General features: G+C 35.2%; 1 pseudogene across 1 annotated transcript in view; it reads left to right on the top strand.

The window, feature by feature from the left end:
* The first annotated feature begins 4,424 nt into the window (after window positions 1–4,424).
* LOC149205847 (uncharacterized) overlaps window positions 4,425–19,049 on the top strand; it is a 77,184-nt pseudogene continuing 62,559 nt past the window's right edge. Inside the window, exons 1-3 of the transcript XR_016252496.1 lie at window positions 4,425–4,669; window positions 13,069–13,210; window positions 13,588–13,717. The product of XR_016252496.1 is annotated as an uncharacterized LOC149205847 (transcript). The remainder of the gene's footprint in view (window positions 4,670–13,068; window positions 13,211–13,587; window positions 13,718–19,049) is intronic.

Here is a 19,049-nt window from a genome sequence, read left to right as displayed (position 1 = left end):
AGTCATGATTACAAAGAGGGATGCTATCTGCTATGAAAAAAGCGTAGGCAACCATGAATTATTTCTCCTCAATTGGCTTCTCTTCATCTGTCCCATGAATCCTGTTGATTTTATGCTAGAACTTGGAAATGGTAATTATATTTTCATCATGTTTAATGCTAATACACATATATGATTTCAATGAATTTAAATGTGTTCTTTTGGAGCAGGGATTGCACAATCTGCAAAGCCTGTGTCTATAAATCTAAAGGAAGTAGAATTGCTAGAAAATGCATAACATTACATATATTTTATTTCGAAATGTAGAATGTTTTATTTAAAATAAAATATTTGGTTGAAATGTCATACTTTTAATAAGTAATGATGATGATGATGATGATGATTATTATTATTATTATTATTAAAGTTTAAACAAAGTTTTTCTTATTACATATATTTTATTTTGAAATGTATTTTTTATTATTATTTAAAATAGAATATTTGGGTGAAATATTGTTCTTTTAATAAGTAATGATTGCATTAATTTTACATAAATATTTTTTTACCTTCAGTGATAATTGAGTTAAGTTTAAACAATGTTTTTTAAATGTCATATATATATGATAAAAGTATTTACTTTATTTTAAAAATATTTGAGTTTCAAAATATTTAATTTGAGTCAAGTTTAAACAATGTTTTTTAAATGTGATATATATATGATAAAAGTATTTACTTTATTTTAAAAATATTTGAGTTTCAAAATATTTAATTTGAGTCATGTTAATGGTTTAACATAGTTGAATTTTTATAATGTCGTTTCCATAATTTTGAAATTTTTAATTACCTTTAAGTTTGCCAGATTTAATTTTGTTTGTTTGCTTGCTTTATATATATACTCTTTATTGTAAAAATATTTAAGTTTCAAAACATTTAATTTAAGTCATGTTAACGGTTTAACATAGTTGAATTTTTAACACATCACTTCCATAGTTTTGAAATTCTTTAATTACGTTTAGAAAAACAACCCTGAAATCCAAATAAGTTTGCAAGATTTAAATGTGTTTGCTGGTTTGAAATAACAACTACCTTAAATATTCATTCCAAAGCTTAGGTTGTCTCTAATTTATGATTTCAAGGTAAATTAAATTTTATGGAAACTTTTTTCTTTAATTCTATTTTACTAAATATGATTTTCAAAATATTAATATAATTTTATTATAAAATAAAATAATATATTAACTTTTTAAATTAAATTTTAATTTAATTATTAAAAAATTTAAATTATGAATTTTATAATTTATATAATACTTTTTAATATAACAATGACCTATTCAATTGCTCCCTATAATAAAATACTTATATATTTTTTCAATATAATTTATATAAATATATAAAAATGAAATGCATCGGAGCTAACCAACAAATGACTGCCCATGTCGTAAGATGAAATTTAGATCAGAGTTGAATTGCTCCCTATAATAAAATACTTATATATTTTTTCAATATAATTTATATAAATATATAAAAATGAAATGCATCGGAGCTAACCAACAAATGACTGCCCATGTCGTATGATGAAATTTAGATCAGACTTGCTTGTGTATCCTTGCGACATCACATTTAGTATTTTATTTATATAATTCTTTTGAGTTCTCTCATTATTAGTTTGAAGAGAAAAAATTTCCACATATTTATGATATGCAGGTTGTGAACTGTGAGCTCACCTCGTGGCTCTTGCATTGGAGAGTTTGACAAACTTTATATGCATGTATTTAGTAGTCGACTCTGTCCATGACAAGATGATCTTCCCAAATCATCTATTCCTTCGATGTAACTTTACACCTTTAGAGACAATTGCTAGTTTATTTGTTGGTGTAGGATTAAAGAGAAGTAAATTCCCTCATCATAAATAAATTTATTTTAAAAAAATAGTTGAATTTGATTTTATTAATTAACTTTATATACAAAATTACGACCCAATCTAATTAATAAATGAAATGGCTTATTTTTTTCAAAATTCTATAATGCAATTTTTAACGAGTTTGTGATTTCTTATTGTTTAAAATGCACTTTTGAATGCATAATGAATTGGATACCCTAAAAACCTTTGAGATACCTAAGCTTTACAAATAAATATTTAAACATCAATTTTTAAAACATATTTAATTACAACTGCAATAAATTTGAACAATAAAATATATTAACTTTGAATTGTTTTTTTTTTAAGGAACGGGTAGCATTTTTCATTCACAAAGCTGGAAACAGACTAGGTCCCTTACAATCGAGGAGAACTCTGTCTTAGATTTTTGCAGATACATAAACAAAGAGATCCTATTGCTACCCACTTTATTCCTATATATTTTCTTTACATCTTTCAAACTATAGATTTTCCAAAAAACTCCGCAGTACTTTACTATCCGACAAAACATGAGAAAAAAGGGCGACGACTACCCACGACTTCCAAGATCAGATCCTCCTGAGTTGCCTCAGATGACAAGCCCAAATCCGCACTCCTCCCAGCAACATGTTCTAGCTCTCGACTAGTAATAACTGCATTTCCCTCTGCCATTGGAGTAAAAGCCATCACTTAACCCGAAAACCTCCGTTAGAACTCCCACAGTGGCCGTTTCAACTTGTAGCTTGATGTTATCCACTTTATGTTTCAAATTCACCATACCAACGTTTAGGTGTTCCAACACCTTTGCATCAGCTCCATGTCCTTCCCTAACCCAGACAATTGGGAAAACACAACCGCTATGTTTTCATGAATCTCCTTGACAATCTTCTTTACAACTTGCTTGCTTGAACTGTCCAACATTTCCGCCACACTCTTGCTGCGCCTGAGCTCCTCTACATCGTTCCCACTTCCATTACTTGCAGAGGCCATCTTTTTTGCAATTCTCCCCTGCACAAGAATAATTCGATGGTTGAGCTGCTTCAACCAACTACTATATATAATCGCCTGCTCCTTACCAACTTTAACTCCCATCTTATCAAGCTTAAATGCATTTCCTATCTGCAACATAGCCAAGCCACCTTCCGCCATCTCTATCACTGCCAATTTCCTATCGACTCGAACAACGATGGTACTAAGCTTGCACTCACTTGTAGTCCCATTTATTAACCAAGGGGAGCGAGCCCACTTGTCTTGCAACATGTCTACCTTACTCCCTCGCGCCCACCTCCTCTTTAATGCCCAACTACTGTTGTCCTCTCCCGAGGAACTCCTTTGAATCCTCATGATATTATCATATTTAATTAACTGCTGAGCCTCGTTAATTCCTGTGCTCCAACTGTGATCCATTAGGATTATGCTTAATGTATCATTTAAGGAACGTGACATATAACATTATGTTGATCATTGAGTAAAATTCCTTGTTCTAATTCCACCCCCTTGTTGGCTTGGAGATTCGCCATATGATTATTTGCTCTTTTAACATGGAATTTTTTGTAATCGTCTAATTTTCTAAGAAGATACATTATCCTTATGATCAATGGAGAAGTTTCAAAATCAAGAAGGTGCTCTTTCCTGGAAAATCTTATGCATTTTTGAATTACCCATTGAGTCACCTACAATGATCAATTTCCTGATGTCTTTAGAAATGCTAATCTTTAGGCCTTGCTAGAGTGAGAGCGCTTCAACTTGATTGTTTGAGGCTTTCCCATGTCCCCAAGTGAACTTTATTTCAATTTTTCCTTTGAGGTTAAAAAACACCCCTCGCATTCCACCCTCTCCACCCTCTCCGAACTTTGAATTGAATTTTAAAACTTCTTTTTATTTTTATTTTTTTAATTCATTTCTTAAGTTTTTTACTCGAATTCTACGCTACAATTTCAAACAAAATTGTAATTTTTTGATGTTTAAAATACATTTTTAAATGCATAAATGAATTCAACACCAAAATCCTTATAATACTCAAATTTTATAAATTAAACAACTTAAACTTTTAAAAATGTATATCAAATTTTGATTACCTCGTAAAAAAAAAACCTTTCATAAACTAGTTAAAACACTTTTTCTTAATAAACCATGATTTAATAAAATTCATTTATTCCTATGCATTCGTTTTTTCATTATTGAAATTCAAAACAAGTGACATAAATAAACCCTAAACCCTTATTTTAAGGATGTATTTTAAAATAAAGATAAAATATCTGTCTACTAAGTTATTTATCTGTACATATGTAATTATAAATAACTATAAATATTATAATGGAGATGTAAAGTGGACTGATCTTTATAATATGAGATTTGGAATTTAGAGTGTAAAGTTTAGTTTTCATTAGATTTTATGTTCAATCCTAATAAAGAGTGCTAAGAGCGAGAATCCTATGGCACACCCACACACCTGGCAATAATATACCATGAATGAGTAGATCGTCTGGGAATCCTATGAGACAGCCACACACCCGGCGATAACATCCCATTATTTAACAACTGATAGTAACTTTAATCCCCTCATAAAAATTTTGCAAACACTAAGGGCAGGATAAAGAAAGAAAGCTCATGTTGACTTTAGGGGCTTTCGTTGCCAATAAGCTATCCAAACCCTCTGCATTCGGTTTTGTATCTGCACGTAATCTTCCTCATTTACGGTCCAGCGGTCGTCCATCACTCACTCCACTGCGCGCAATGGCGTCTTCTGCTGCTGCCGAGTTTCAGAAAATTGAAATTCAGCGAGACGATACTGTAAGTGTCATTTCTGTTACTCCACGTCTCGCTGCGTGTTGCGGGGGGGGTGGGGGTACTTCGATGTGATTGTTAAATTTTCGGTTCCTATGCTGCCAATACTGCATTATTATGTAGTTCAACCATAGCTGGAGATGGCGGAGGAAATCAGTGCCAGTTGCATAAATTTTTAGCGGTTATTGTAGCCAATGGCCAAATGAAGAGTGATTTTCAAGGGGGGAGTCAGGTAACATGGATTAATAAGCAGGGAAGACTAAGACAAACAGCAAAAGAAAGAATTTTACGCTCAAACGAATAATTCAGCAAGAAAACAATAAATGGACTCCCAGTGCCATATAGAATAAAAAATATGAGACTGTACTCTTTTTCTGTTAGATCTGAGGATATTCCATCCGGTGGTGTAGATTGATCTGCCTGCTTCTGTAAATGGCTTAAACCCTGTCTAGAGCAACCTTCCAAACTTGATTGGTGGATGAGGGATGGCGAACTCGTGTGTGATCGAGACCTTGGCAGGGAGGTTCAAAAAGCATGGTATTGCATAACCCTAAAATCCTCCACGTTCTCACTAGTTGACAATAATACGCTTTTTTCCTTGCCCTTTAAATGCAAAGAGTCAGGGCTTCCCTTGTGGGGAATGGAAAACCCATTTTCATAGATACAGTTCTAGAAAGGATAGGCCCCACCTTTGGTGTGACCTATGGCGATTTAGGGTTTGGTAAAAAAAACCTATTCTGTCACCCAAGGTTGTGGAAATTAATTCTTGTAAAGGGGCTGAGTACTTTACCAGTGGAAGTTTCCGGTTGGAAACCCGTTGTGACTATAAAATGTAGGTTGTTCTGAAGCCTTTGAGTGGATCTTTTGAATAATCCATTAATTCCTCATCGCCCTTTTGCTTATGCGGCTTCTACTTCTTCGAACGACCCCATCCTCCTCAAAATAGTTTCATTACCATAACTTCATGTTCAGTTAGAAAATCATCTGCAAACGTGTAATATGCGCTTAGATATTCTTTTCGACTTCAAGATAAATAGCTGTTATAATCCCTAAATATTAATTATTACCATTCATCTTAAATTGAATTTCTTCTTTTCTCTGCATGCCAATGCAGATCCCTAAATAGTAAAAACGATTATATTTTACCAAGTCTGAAAGCATGCTTACGGTTAATCATGCTTTCTGTTACTTGGATGATTTTACTATTACTTTTGTAGGTTTAATGCGTGGAATTGATCACAATGTGTGCAATGCTTTGGATTTATAACTTCTCTACTCTTTTTTACCGGCACGTGAACTGTCTAAAATCCCTTAGGTAAATTTGAATGAGATTGAAGAAGAACGGTGAATACTTCTGCAATGCCCTGTCTAATTGCTTTGTGAGGGTCTCATTAAGCAATTTTGTTAAGATAAAGGACATTGTACAAACTGATATCTCACATTAGGTTATGGCAAGCAATGTTTTAAAACTCCGACTTTGACTCCGACTCGGTATCAACTTAGCCGGTTTGATTTCAATGACTCGGTCATTGTAAAAAATACATTAAATATTTATTTTTTTATAAAAAAACATAATTTTAAAGATTTTCATTCATGTTTTCAAAAACAAAGCTTTAGAATATAGATATAAGATAACATATGATCAAAGCGCATATCCATTATATCAAAATGGCACCCAGTGCACTGTCTAATACATACATGATGATGATATAGAGATCAAAACAAAAACACATAACCAAAGAGGCTAGAAATGGCATCTACAACAAAAGTAAACTATGACCAGTACTATTGGCTACTGCTAGAGGAGCCAACATCATCTGGCTCAACCTCTGAATCAGAGTCAGACAGGGAAGCCCATGGCTCCTACTCCTCATCATTTCCAACCACAACTGTAGAAGTGGTAGCACTAGTAGGCTGTGCAACTGGTGGCTACTGACATAGACGAGATATGCGCTTCCGTCGTGGTTGAGCAGAGAAAGCGCCTGCAACTAGAGGACTTGGGGCTGGCCCTGAGGCTGGTACAAGTGGATCTGCATTCAATTGAACATTATGTTCAAGTGATACCACCTTCTGTAAATCGAAATCAAGTTCCTCATTAGAATCAAACTCTGCTGGATGACTCTCCAGTACCCAATTTGATGTTGGATCAATATCTTCCAACACAATGGGATCTGAATCAGGTCTTTTGTTAACAATTGGTTGCGTTTGAGCCGGAGGTTGTATTGGACATAGACTAGATCATTTAACCATTTTGATCCAAATGGTTTCTCTTCTTCGTGTGAATCCTCTCAAAGACAGACCAATTGCGCTCACACCCAATAGCACTGCAAGTTTGACTCAAAATACGAATTGCAAACTTCTGCAATTGAGGACAATGGCTACCAAAAGCCTCCCACCATTGTGCTGCAAAAAACATAGGAGTGTAATGAGTTAGCTCAACAAAATTACAAATTATATCCAACTTTCAAATTATAAATGATTTAACAAAATAAGTATTAAGAATTTGAAAATTGAAATTTTTGTTTACCTGGCTCATCTGCTTCCCTTGCAATCTTTGCTAGGTTCTTCCCAAAGGTACCTGTGGCTTTGCTGAAGGTTGTGACCTGTCGGTGTATCTCCAGCTGATCACACTCCAATGGGATCATGCGATCAATGCAGTCAATCAATCCATCTCTAACCTCCCCACTCAAAGCTCCTGCTGCCAGAGCTTTATAATGATACTGTGGGTTCAAAAAATACCCAGCTGCATGTATAGGGCGATGGAGTTGATTGTTCCATCTTTCATCAATGATTGCCCAAATGGGCCCATACTTAGCCACTTTATCCTTGTATGCCCTCTTTATTTGCTCCTTTGCTTGATCCATAGCCTCATAAATGAAGCCCATAGCCAATCTTTCCCCATCCACCAACCACAACACCTTAACCAGTGGCTCAACAACCTTCACAATCTCTGCTGCCTTTCTCCAAAATATTTCTTCATTAACTTTCTTTTTCAATTCTTTGCCTTCCTGTTTGAGAGACCACTGGCTTTGATTCCATTCATCACTGGAAAATATCTTTTGCAAGTTTCTATGTTGTGAAAGCATAGATTGCAATGTCAAAAAATGAGTAGCAAATCTAGTGATGGCAGGCCTAATAATATCCCTGCCCCCTGTGTGTCTCCTCATAAGGCTCAAAATCCATGAATGATTGTAAATAAATTTTGTTATGCTTTTGGCATGATCTACAGTGTTTTTGACTCAATCTAATTTGCCAATATCCTCAAGCCTGAGGTCTATGCAATGTGCAACACATGGGGTCCAAAATATGGTTTTGTGTTTTTCCTCTAACAATTTACCAGCAAGAACATAGTTAGAGGCATTATTTGTGATGACTTGAACAACATTAGCCACCCCCACCTCCTCAACAACCTCATCCAATAGCTGAAACAACAATTGTCCATCTTTCACCCTATCAGATGCATCAATTGATTTTAGAAACATGGTTCCCTGTGGGCAGAAGATAAGAAAGTTTATGATGGTACGGTTCCTTTGATCAGTGCATCCATCTGACATGATGGTACATCGTGTTCTTGCCCATGAATCTTTGAAATCTTTGAAATACTCATTAATGGAGGCAATCTCTTTCTGCAAATGATACCCCCTTATCTCATGCATAGTAGGGTCTTTGAAGCCTTTTCCAGCAGCATGTATGTCATCAAACATAGGGTCATAATATGGTGAACAGGAAGCATTGAAGGGGATATCAGCATCATACCACCATCTACATATGTAATCACAAGCAATCTCCCTCAATTCTTTTTTCCAATGGTCATCTAAAGTGGGCTGCAAAGTTCTACTAGCTTCAGGACCATGTGCATTTGATGGAGAGGAGGGTGTGACCGTGAAATAACTTTTGATATTCATATCACCCTTCTTTTTCATTTTACCCTTACCCTTTTCTTGAATAGACTCCAAAGAGGGAGGAACATATGGGAAGGGGTTGGATGCATCAATACTCTCCTCTAAGAAGAACCCTCAAAATCAAAATGGGGGTTGCCCTCTTCCTCCCAATTTCAGCCTCTATTTCTTTTTACCTATGCTTTTCTTCTTTAAATTTCTCAAAGTTATTTAACAAATCCTTCCTAATCTCCCAAATTTCTGGTGATTCACATGGAGTAATTTGGCCTCTGATCCCTGCCAAATTTCTGGTGATTCACATGGAGTAATTTGGCCTCTAATCCCTGCCAAGTGTTGTTTCAGCCTATTAATGCCCCTAAGACCATCCTTAATTTTTCTATGGCAAAATTTGCAATGCATTTGACTATTAACCATTTCAACATATGCCCAAGCAACATTTTTCACTCTAGGTGCCATTTTTTCACTTGGAAATCGAAGGAAAAAAAATCTGAAAATGAAAACAAAAAAAATAGCATTGCTTCAATGTTCATTTCTTTCACAGAAAACACTTTTCAATTTCTAGATTTGCACAAAAAAATAAATAAGCAAAAACAGATTTTTAGAAGTGAAAAAAATACCTCTAGGCACAAATTGCCTCCTCAAAGTTGCTCCAACAAACCAACTCCTCAATGCTGCTCCAATGGCTGCCCAAGAAGCTCCTCACTCCTGCTACAATGCTTGCCCAAGTCTCTTCACTGCTACTCCAAAAACAAACTCCACAACTCCTCATAAACTCCTCACAAATTCTCACTCAAATGCAATGAGATGGCTGTGAGGAAATGAGAGGGGTCGGGTGGGTTTTATAGGGTTTAAGAGAGGGAAATGGACCCCAATTAATCCAAAGGCACATTAGAATGGGCTTTGGGGTCCCAAAAAACTGATTTAAAAAAAAAGCCGCTGATATCTATTGACTGGCCGCTCTTACCTAGCCGGTCGACTTGGCTCAGACTCAGCCAAGCTGGCTGGGTTGTTACCGAGCCGGCTGAGTCGGTATCCAACTCGGCTGGCGCGGTAACAACCTGGCCGACCGGTCTGAGTCACCCACCAAGTTGACCCGGTCAGCCTATAACTTGGTTTGACTCGGCCGAGTTGGAGTCAACTTGGCCGTTTTTTAAAACACTGATGGCAAGGCCCGTTTATCACTCTCTATTTCTATAGACAAATTTGAATGAATTTTCTGATGTCGCTTCAAATTCTGTTTGATGATTCTTTTAGGGGCAAATATAAGAAATTCTGGTTAGGTTCGGTAGAAAAGTGTTTGCCATTGAAGTACTTAAACTTTTTCCATATTCTTTATTCATAATTGTTCAAAGTTATGGTGCTGAAACTACCATATTTTACTTTATTCAAATTTCACACAGATCAAGCAGTGTAAAATTGCCTTATATTAGTCAAAGCATATTCAATTACAACAACAAAAAGAAGTTTATTAAAAGGATTTCAGGTACAATTTCTAAGGATCATATATTCAGGATTTAGACAATTAATTATTATTTAAACTTTAAAAGAAAGCATTTTTGTTTCTATGTGATTCATGGACCCCGGAGATCAATCACTGCTACGTCCACAGAATATTTGTACCAGGCAGATCCACCTGAAGGGATCACTTCTGGCCAGCTCAACCATGGAGCCTGACCCCGAGAGTGTCGAGAGAATTGAACCCATGACCTCTAAATAGCAAAAGTGCTTTAACAACAGGGACTTGACCAATTGAGCTAACCCTCAGGGCTACTTTAAAAGAAAGCCTTAACATAATACTGTCAAAAATAAACAAAGGTTTATTTACAGCTTATCATCATTTTTTCATTTGTGCAAAGTGCCTTAAGTCAACTTAAAGTGAACTAAAATTGTGTTCGTTTACTTTTTCTTAAAAAACTTGACAGTCTATTTTAAGGAATTCCCAGGCAATCTCTTTAGTCCAATACATTTAAATGCATTTAAGATGATTTATATGAAAATAAAAGGTCTTTTTAAAATGATCGTTGGGGAAGTGATAACAGTCTGTGCAAAGTGCCTTAAGTCAAATTAAAGTGAACTAAAATTGTGTTTGTTTCTTTTTTCTTAAAAAACTTGACAATCTGTTTTAAGGATTTCCCAGGCAATCTCTTTAGTCCAATACATTTAAGATGATCTATACGAAAATATAAGGTCTTTTTAAAATGATCGTTGGGGAAGCAATAACAGAGATCGTAGATTATTGCACCTCAGTACATAGATGAAATAATCTGCAATTAATTGAATTAAGTCTCAACAATTAATCTTGATGTGATCAACAAAAAGGTTATTTCGAAATAATCTTGTTTATCTTGTTTAATGCTGCAGGCATGCTAAGGTGGTCAATTTTCCCCAGATATTTCTAATTATTGCTAATTTAGTTTTTGAGGGATCCTCATTTTTTGCACTGAGAGCCTCTTTACAGTCTAGTATGGGGAGATGTTGTAGTGAAGTATTAGGTCATTGAGGCATTAGATCTAAAATTAAATTTACAAAAAATAAATAAATAATGTTGACTCCATTATTGAGGAGATGTTGTAGTGAAGCATTAAATAAAAAAATTAATAATAATAAAACATAATGTTGGCGCTTGGTAGATCTGGAGCTTAAGATAGATCTACTCGGATTATTTGGCAATTACAATTATATCATCTATTCTTTGGTACACAAATCTGGCAAGGATATCAAATAGCCAAATTGCCTTCTTGATTTGAGTGGACTTATATGGATAAAATAAGTCTTGTTCCACATTGGAAGTAACTGTCGAAAGAACCAATGCTTTCAGCATTCCCTGTCAAATCTTCCAAGAAGGCTTGAATCATTGATGTGCTTTTACAGTTTAGTAATTATTGGGTTTGATAATTGATTGCACTCTGTGGCAAGCGCATGTGTAATGACCCCTTCTTCAAGTTGAATTGCATCCTTTTTGAGCATTGGATCTCTTCCATTGTAAAAGAAAATACCAATGTGGAAAAAGTCGAAGTGAGGATTAATTCGGCAAGGGTCCAATAGTTGAAAAACTCATTAAAGTCGGGAGTTTTTTGAAAAAGTCGGCAAAATTAAAAAAAACACAAAATTATTCATTTTTTTTTTTTTTAACATCTAGAGTCGAAGTCATAGTTTAGAGGTGTTTTCAGTGTTTTACTACAATCTCATTCTTTACATGTGAAGTCGATCACTAAAAGGATGTTACACTCTTGCAGTCTGCATTCTAAGTGCATTTTATCACCAATGTTTTTCAACATTATCCACAAAAAATTTAAAATATGATCATAACAGTGTTGATTCTTGGGAATGTTCATCAGCTATTTACACTTCCTTGCTTGCTAGTCTGGATACTCCTTGTCCTCTTTCTCTTATGTCTCACAATCATGCTCATCGAGGTAGGTATGCACTTCTTTTTCATAGTCTTCTCAGTTTCTTATAGCAGCTTTCTGACAGCTTAGCCTTTGGCTAATGTCTCTTCTCTGTAGATTTTTGCACATCTCATATAGATCCCTATTGTTTTGCAGACATAACATCCAGCAAGAGCAAACCAATAATAGCCGTATATGTTTCAACATTCAACAGAATATAGCAACCAAGCAATTAATTTTCTCAGTAACACCAACCAACTATAATGCTTGAAATTAAGATTCAACAACAAAACAAATTGCACAGCACAACGTTATCACCAAATTTCTAGGGCTATGTTTGAAAGATTCCACTCTCTGCCTTAAGATTAAACAGGAGAAAATTATATCATTTTTGCCTTTGCGGCCTCTTTATCCGCAGCCTGGGAGGAAGGCAGACTTTTTGGGTCGACTCCCGATTAAATCGTGATTTTTTCCTTTCTGAGAAAGTCACCAAAAAGTCGGGGATTAAATTATTTAGTTTAAAAAATTGCATTTTTAGGATTAAATCGGGATTTTTTGCAGACTTTTTCCACACTAGAAAATACCACTTTCTTGGGATAGCATGCAAGCTTTTGGATCAAGTTATTTTTTTGCATGTGAACCCATAGCGACTGCCTAGTGACTGAGTGTCCCTTATGCTGCTGTAAATGCAGGAATACATTTCTATTTACAATCAAAAATTAAAATTTCAACCTGGGGATGTTAACAAATAAATCAATGCTGAAAATATTGAAACGTTAAAAACTTTATCAGAAAAGGCAACACACATTAGTTCATTAATTGTTTGAGCCAAGTCATTGACCTCACTCTAGCTCTTGTGATTTGGTACTCTTTGAAGTTGGAATAATCTACACTGGTTAGACTCTTCAGTTGACATGCATTGCACCACAGGAAGCCAATTATGATTCGCTGAGATTGGGAAATGTTTGCCATGCAAGTTATTTCAGGGTTGAAGCTTCTATATGGCTTCAAAGATGTTGACGTAGTAAGAATTTAATTTTCTCATGACTCACACACATGTTCATCAGAAGCTTTTGAAGAATATTTTTACTGAGATTTTCTATTTGCACTTGTACAGACATTCAATGCATATGTGGTGGGCAAAGAAGATGCCCGGGGATTGTAGTGTTGCAGGAGTGGTGGGGAGTTGACTATGAGATCAAGAATCATGCAGCTAATATAGCCAAAATGGATTCTGGTTATAAGACTCTTATTCCAGAGTAAGTTTCTATTATTCGTCTTTCTTATGCAAGGTAACATTTTCAGCTGGAGATAATGGTTAAACTTTTATTGTAAGAGTGTAAAATTGGTTTGTTCTTTCATGACTGTAGAAGCCTTATTCTAGTGTGTGCATCACGATGTTGCTGTTTATCTTTTTCTTATTGTTGTTGTTTTCTCTTGAAAGTTGATAGCCTTTCATTACCTGAACTTTTATCTGTTACTGTAACCCTGGCATGCACGAATTTGGAAGCCAAGTTGATTGCTCTCTATTTTGGTATCTTAGCATTACATGCATATCAACCTTCTATCTGGCTGCACATTTCAGGTGATTTTTTACTATATATTTATTATATTCTGAAATAATTGTTTTATGCAGTTTGTACCGCGGAAAACTTGGTTTGGATGCTGCAGAAGCACAACATTTAATGGATGGCCTTGATTGGCAAGGTGCTGTTAAAGATATCGCGGCATCTGTGAAGTGGCTGAAGGAAAATGGTTCAAAAAAAGTGAGTATCAAAGTTTACCAGCTTTGAACCTAAAGATATCAATCAAGAATGTTTCTGCATCTTGTGAGGTGGCCAAAGCAAATGTTGTTGATGAATATAACAGTGTCTTGGACCCTACTATGACATAGCCTTTAAAAGTAACATAAATATTTTAATTACATGAATCAAAATCAAGAATTAAATGTGTTTGCTGTTTATACTGAATGCATTTGTGGTTTGGTTTGTGTATACAGCATTGATCTCAATTCACAAAAACAAATAATAAACTCACACAAGTCAATTTCTCTCCCATTAACACATGAGTTTGGATGATCCAAGACTAACTGCATTTCCAAACGTGTCTACCTCTATCTCAGCCTTCAGGACAATTTGTATATGGATATCCAGAGGGAAGGTTCTCTTGTTTGGACTTCAATTGTTAAGATCCTAACATGATAACTGGTGATAAGCCTTCTGGAAATCTCAAGTTACACATAATACTGTAATTGGAAATTTGTTGTCACATGGACTGTTTTGTTTGGGATCTGTAATTTGCCAATATAAGTGGAGAAAAACTAGATTCAACCATAAATATTGCTTGTAACTCAGGCAGATGGGAAAATGAACATGCTATAGAATGGTTAATACCCATCCTATATTTAATTTCAATGTCAAAGCCTTGTAACTCACTTGGCTTGTTGCCGAACCTGGTTCTTTTGCTAAGAGAATTATTTTAAACTTTGGCACTTTATTCAGATAATAAATTGCTACCCCAACAAACATTGTTTGAACTTCGCCAGAGCATGTATTTGTGTTAAGTTATCAGAGCAGAACAGAGCAAGAGCAATCACCGTAGAGAAGAGACTCTTTTCTGTGTAGTAGAGAGAGAGATGTGATGAGATGAGTGAGTGCAAATGAGGAAAAGTCCTCCTGTATTTATACACAACTGTTGATGTTTGAATAGATGCGACTGTTGGGCTTCTGAGCCTACATGAGTTGTAGGTCGGCTTGATAATAATTCCACAATCAAAATAAATTCATATCCCATGAATACTTATCGGAATCGGATGATCTTTAGATCAATCCTACACTTCTCGACGAGAGGAATCTAATAAAAATATTATTAGCCATGAATAAGATGACCCACATGAATTTTGGCCCTAGTTTCCAATTTAACACTCCCTCCCAACTAGTGAGAACTGCAATCTGTCTGTCAGTCGCTACTATTCATCCATCAAATGCACTGCCCTGTACAACTTGACCCTTGCCTTGCTCTGCTCTATTCTGCCTGTTCTGCTTTGTCTTGTTCTGCTCTGCTTTTGTTTTGTTCTGCTCTGCTTTTGTCTGAATTATGAAGAAGAAGAAATGATCGAGGATGTATCAGCCTCAGAGTATGTACCACTAGTTCCAGACCAGCCTCAACCGACCCGAAGTCAGTGTCATAGTATGTACAACTCTTACCACTAGTCCCAAACCAGTAACATCCTCCACTGACTCAAAGTTAGTCTCAGAGTATGTACCATTGGTCCCAGACCAGTCTCAACTGACCCGAAGTCAGTGTCATAGAATGTACCACTCCTACCACTGGTCCTAGACCAGTATCATTGATCCCAGATCAATGGAGGTCATCCTAGCGTAGGGAGTACGGTAGATACAATGATGCGTCCATCGGTACTCCTATGGTCCCTAACTTCATTTCCCTGCTCATTGATCAGATGAGAGGTACTTCCCATGAGTCCCACACTGCATGGGTAGGATGCCTTGACATGAGAACTAATCAATCCTATCCTCACAGGAGAACACATCAATCCTGCTACAATCGCCATGGAGAACACATCAATCCAGGCCTCACAGGAGAACACATCAATCCTGCTACAATCGCCATGGAGAACACATCAATCCAGGCCTCACAGGAGACCACATCAATCCTGCTACACAGGAGAGCGAATCATCCTGTTCCACAAGAGAGCGAATCATCTTGTCCCACAAGAGAGCGAATCATCTTGTTCCAGTGCGCACCACCAGGGGAGGGTGAGTCACCCTGTGGTCGTATGTTGCTCCAGTAAGAAGCGCAAGCCCTCGGAGCTCCCAGAGCTCAATGTATGCAACATGCAGGACCCTTGTACAAGGGTTTCTTGACGACTCCAAGTCGTTTGGGAAAATCACAGATTAGATCTTTCCTCGGGGCTTTGACAAGGTGTATCAACTTGTACATCATCTTAATGCGATGGAGCCTCCTTGCTCATCGACTTACCATATCCCAGATGATGTCTATCTGTTGGAGCAATTGACGAATACGAGATTCCTCAATAATCGAATCCCACCTCTGGTTGTTACAGAGAATCACAGTGGTATGTGTTCAAACAACTCACTGAAGAGCTTCCCCAACCAGGCAGCTTCATACGAGATCATACTCGTAGATATGTATCCGGTCTCGGCGGTGCTTATGGCAACTGACTTCTGCTTCCTGCTCATCCATTATATGGAAGCAGAATCCAATGAGAAACAACACTAAAAAGTGCTCCAGTGATCCTCCACACTACTTGCCTAATCATCATTCGAATAATCATGCAGTTTCATATTTCCGGCAGTTAAGATCCTCTAGGTAGTCACATGCTTGCAGTCCACCATACCAAATCTTCTTAAAATCTTCACCACATATTTTCCTTGAGATAGGAAAATTTCCCTTGGCTTCTGCCACACTTCAAGTCCTTGGTTCTTCATTTCAAATTCAGAAGCCAACTCCCTCTTACATTTGTGAATGAGAGGGTATGCACCTGTTAGAAAGAGGTCATCCACATACAACACCAGTATGAGAGGCTTGTCATCTTCAACCTTAAAGTAAAGGTTAGGATCGACTTCACTCCTAATGAATCCCAACTTTATCAAGTGGCTATCGATCCTTTCATACCATGCTCGGGGTGCTTGCTTCAGCCCATAGAGAGCCTTCTCCAACCTGCATACATGAGATTTTCAATCATAAATCTCAAATTCTTCGGGTTGCTCCACATAGACCTCTTCTTTGATCGAACCGTGCAAGAATGCGGTTTTGACATCAATCTGATGTAGGTTCCATCTGTAACGAATAAAATATATAAATAATATAAATATAATGTAAAAGATAATAATCATAAATAATAGTTAGTTAAGCTAGTAATTAGGTTGAAGAGGCATGTCTAATAGGACATGACTCTTCATGAAGAGACACTTGCTTGGTATATAAGCAAGCCTCTCGTTCTCATTTGTAAATCATATTCATTCTTATTCTTATTCATTTTATTTAATATAATATTTATATCCTAAATGGATATCTTGACATTCCAAGTCTTTTTGGAGTAATTAGTTCTTAGAAGGAACTTTGTTCGCTTCATTTGGTATCAAAGCAGTTCGGTCCTCTAGGTTGTTTGACTTGTGCACAAAGCTCGTTCTCTGATCCAAGTCTTTGACTATCGAAATTCGTCAACCTTGTTGCCGTAATAATTGAAGCATTTTGCTCACTATTTGGGAGTTTCTCCTTTTCTCCGTTTTTCTAGGCCTTTGGCCATATAAAAAAAAATTAACCAAAAGAGAAAAAAAATATAAGTAAATAAACTAAAAAGAAGAAGAAAAAAAACAGTAAAAGAAAAAACAAAACGGAAATCTCATACCACGTATATTTAAAACTTTTATGTGAGAAGCCCGTGGTTTTAAAAAACAACCCATGGTAATTGCCCATGGTATTTTAAAAAGTTAAAGGAAAAAAAAAAACAAAAAACAAAAGGAATACGTTTTACTTTTTACGTGGAGAACATTTTAACGGAGGTTTTAAAAACAACCCATGGTAATAGCCCATGGTATTTTAAAAGTTAAAGAAAAAACAAGGATACAAAAGCTCTTACGTGAAACATAAATATTACTTTTTACAGGAGGTTTTAAAAACAACCCATGGTAATAGCCCATGGTATTTTAAAAGTAAAAGATATTTTGATAACATTGGAGAAAAAAAAGTGTGATCTAATAATTTTAATTGTTCAAATCTAAAGATTGTGACCCTACCAAGAGTCACGTCTCATCCAAATTTTTTGAGAAAAAAGTATTATTATAATTATAAAAATGGATACTATATAAGCCTTATATAGTTACATATAAAAGGAAAAGCGGGTCTCAAAAAAGTATATATAAATTTTATATAATTATAATTTTATAATATATATAAATTAAATTATATAATATATATAAATTAAAATTATATAATATATATAATTTATAATTATATATATTAAATTTTTTTATTATTATATAAAATTTTTATTAAAAGAGTGAACAAAAAAGAAGAAGAAGAAGAAAAGAATATTTGAAATATATATATATATATTAGATTTTTATAAGAGAGAAGTGGAAATATATTTTATAGAATAAGAGAATATATACAAAAAAGAAGAAGAAAAAAAAGAGAATTTATATAAAAAGAGAGTTAAAAAAAAATTATATATAAAAAAGAATTTATTATAACAAAAAAGAGATGTCGTCCACAAAGAACAACGGTTTCTTTGCACTATGTCTTTTTTGTTCAAAAGGATACCCTAATTGTCAAGAATCATTCAGAAACCCAAATGTTGTTTGCACAAAATGTTACAAAACTTTTACCTTAATCGAACTTCTAAGTGATGCAGATAAACAATTAATAGCAAGAAAAATGAGAGAATTAATGGCAAGACATAAGGAAATGAAGAAAACAGAATCCACATTGCAAGTTGAAAACCCATCATCGCTTCTACCAAACGATATAATCCAATGTACCAAGAAATTGCAGCAAAAAAATCAAGAGAATGACAAAATAGCCAAAATTCAACAAAGCAAGGAAATGTTAGAACGCGAACATAAAAATCTTGTGGATATACATTACAAAGAAATAATGGAAAATGATGAAGAAATTTCTCGTCTCAAGGACCACGTCGAAAAATTACTGGCACAAGTGAAGAAGACTAAAGTCTCAAAGAAAGAACTCAAGTAGCATTTATCAGAACAAGAAAAGGAAAATTTACGTTTAAAGAACCTTAATAAAAATTTATTAGAACAAATCAGAGATCTAAAAGATGAAAAACTTAAAATTCAAAACACTGAAAATAAGGTTGATGAATCAAAAACCAAAGAACTTTTACGTTTGAGAAACCATAATCAAAGTCTGCTCAATCAAACTAAGAAACTTAAGGAGGATAAGAAAGCATTAAAAGATAAGTTGGAACAAGTCACTCAAGTAGAAGTATTAGAATCTCCAGTCGCAACCGTTCAAGTTGAAAATAAGGGAATGAATACCGATCCCGTGAATATGACAACTCAAGAAGACAAGTCAGTTGAAGAAATGACACAGGTA

The sequence above is a fragment of the Pinus tabuliformis genome, chromosome 1_2, assembly GCF_031772625.1.
Source record: "Pinus tabuliformis cultivar Carrire ecotype Pingquan chromosome 1_2, CPIR1, whole genome shotgun sequence".
Taxonomy (NCBI): domain Eukaryota; kingdom Viridiplantae; phylum Streptophyta; class Pinopsida; order Pinales; family Pinaceae; genus Pinus; species Pinus tabuliformis.
Note: the sequence above shows the minus strand (reverse complement) of the source record. Positions and strands in the feature narration are given on the sequence as shown.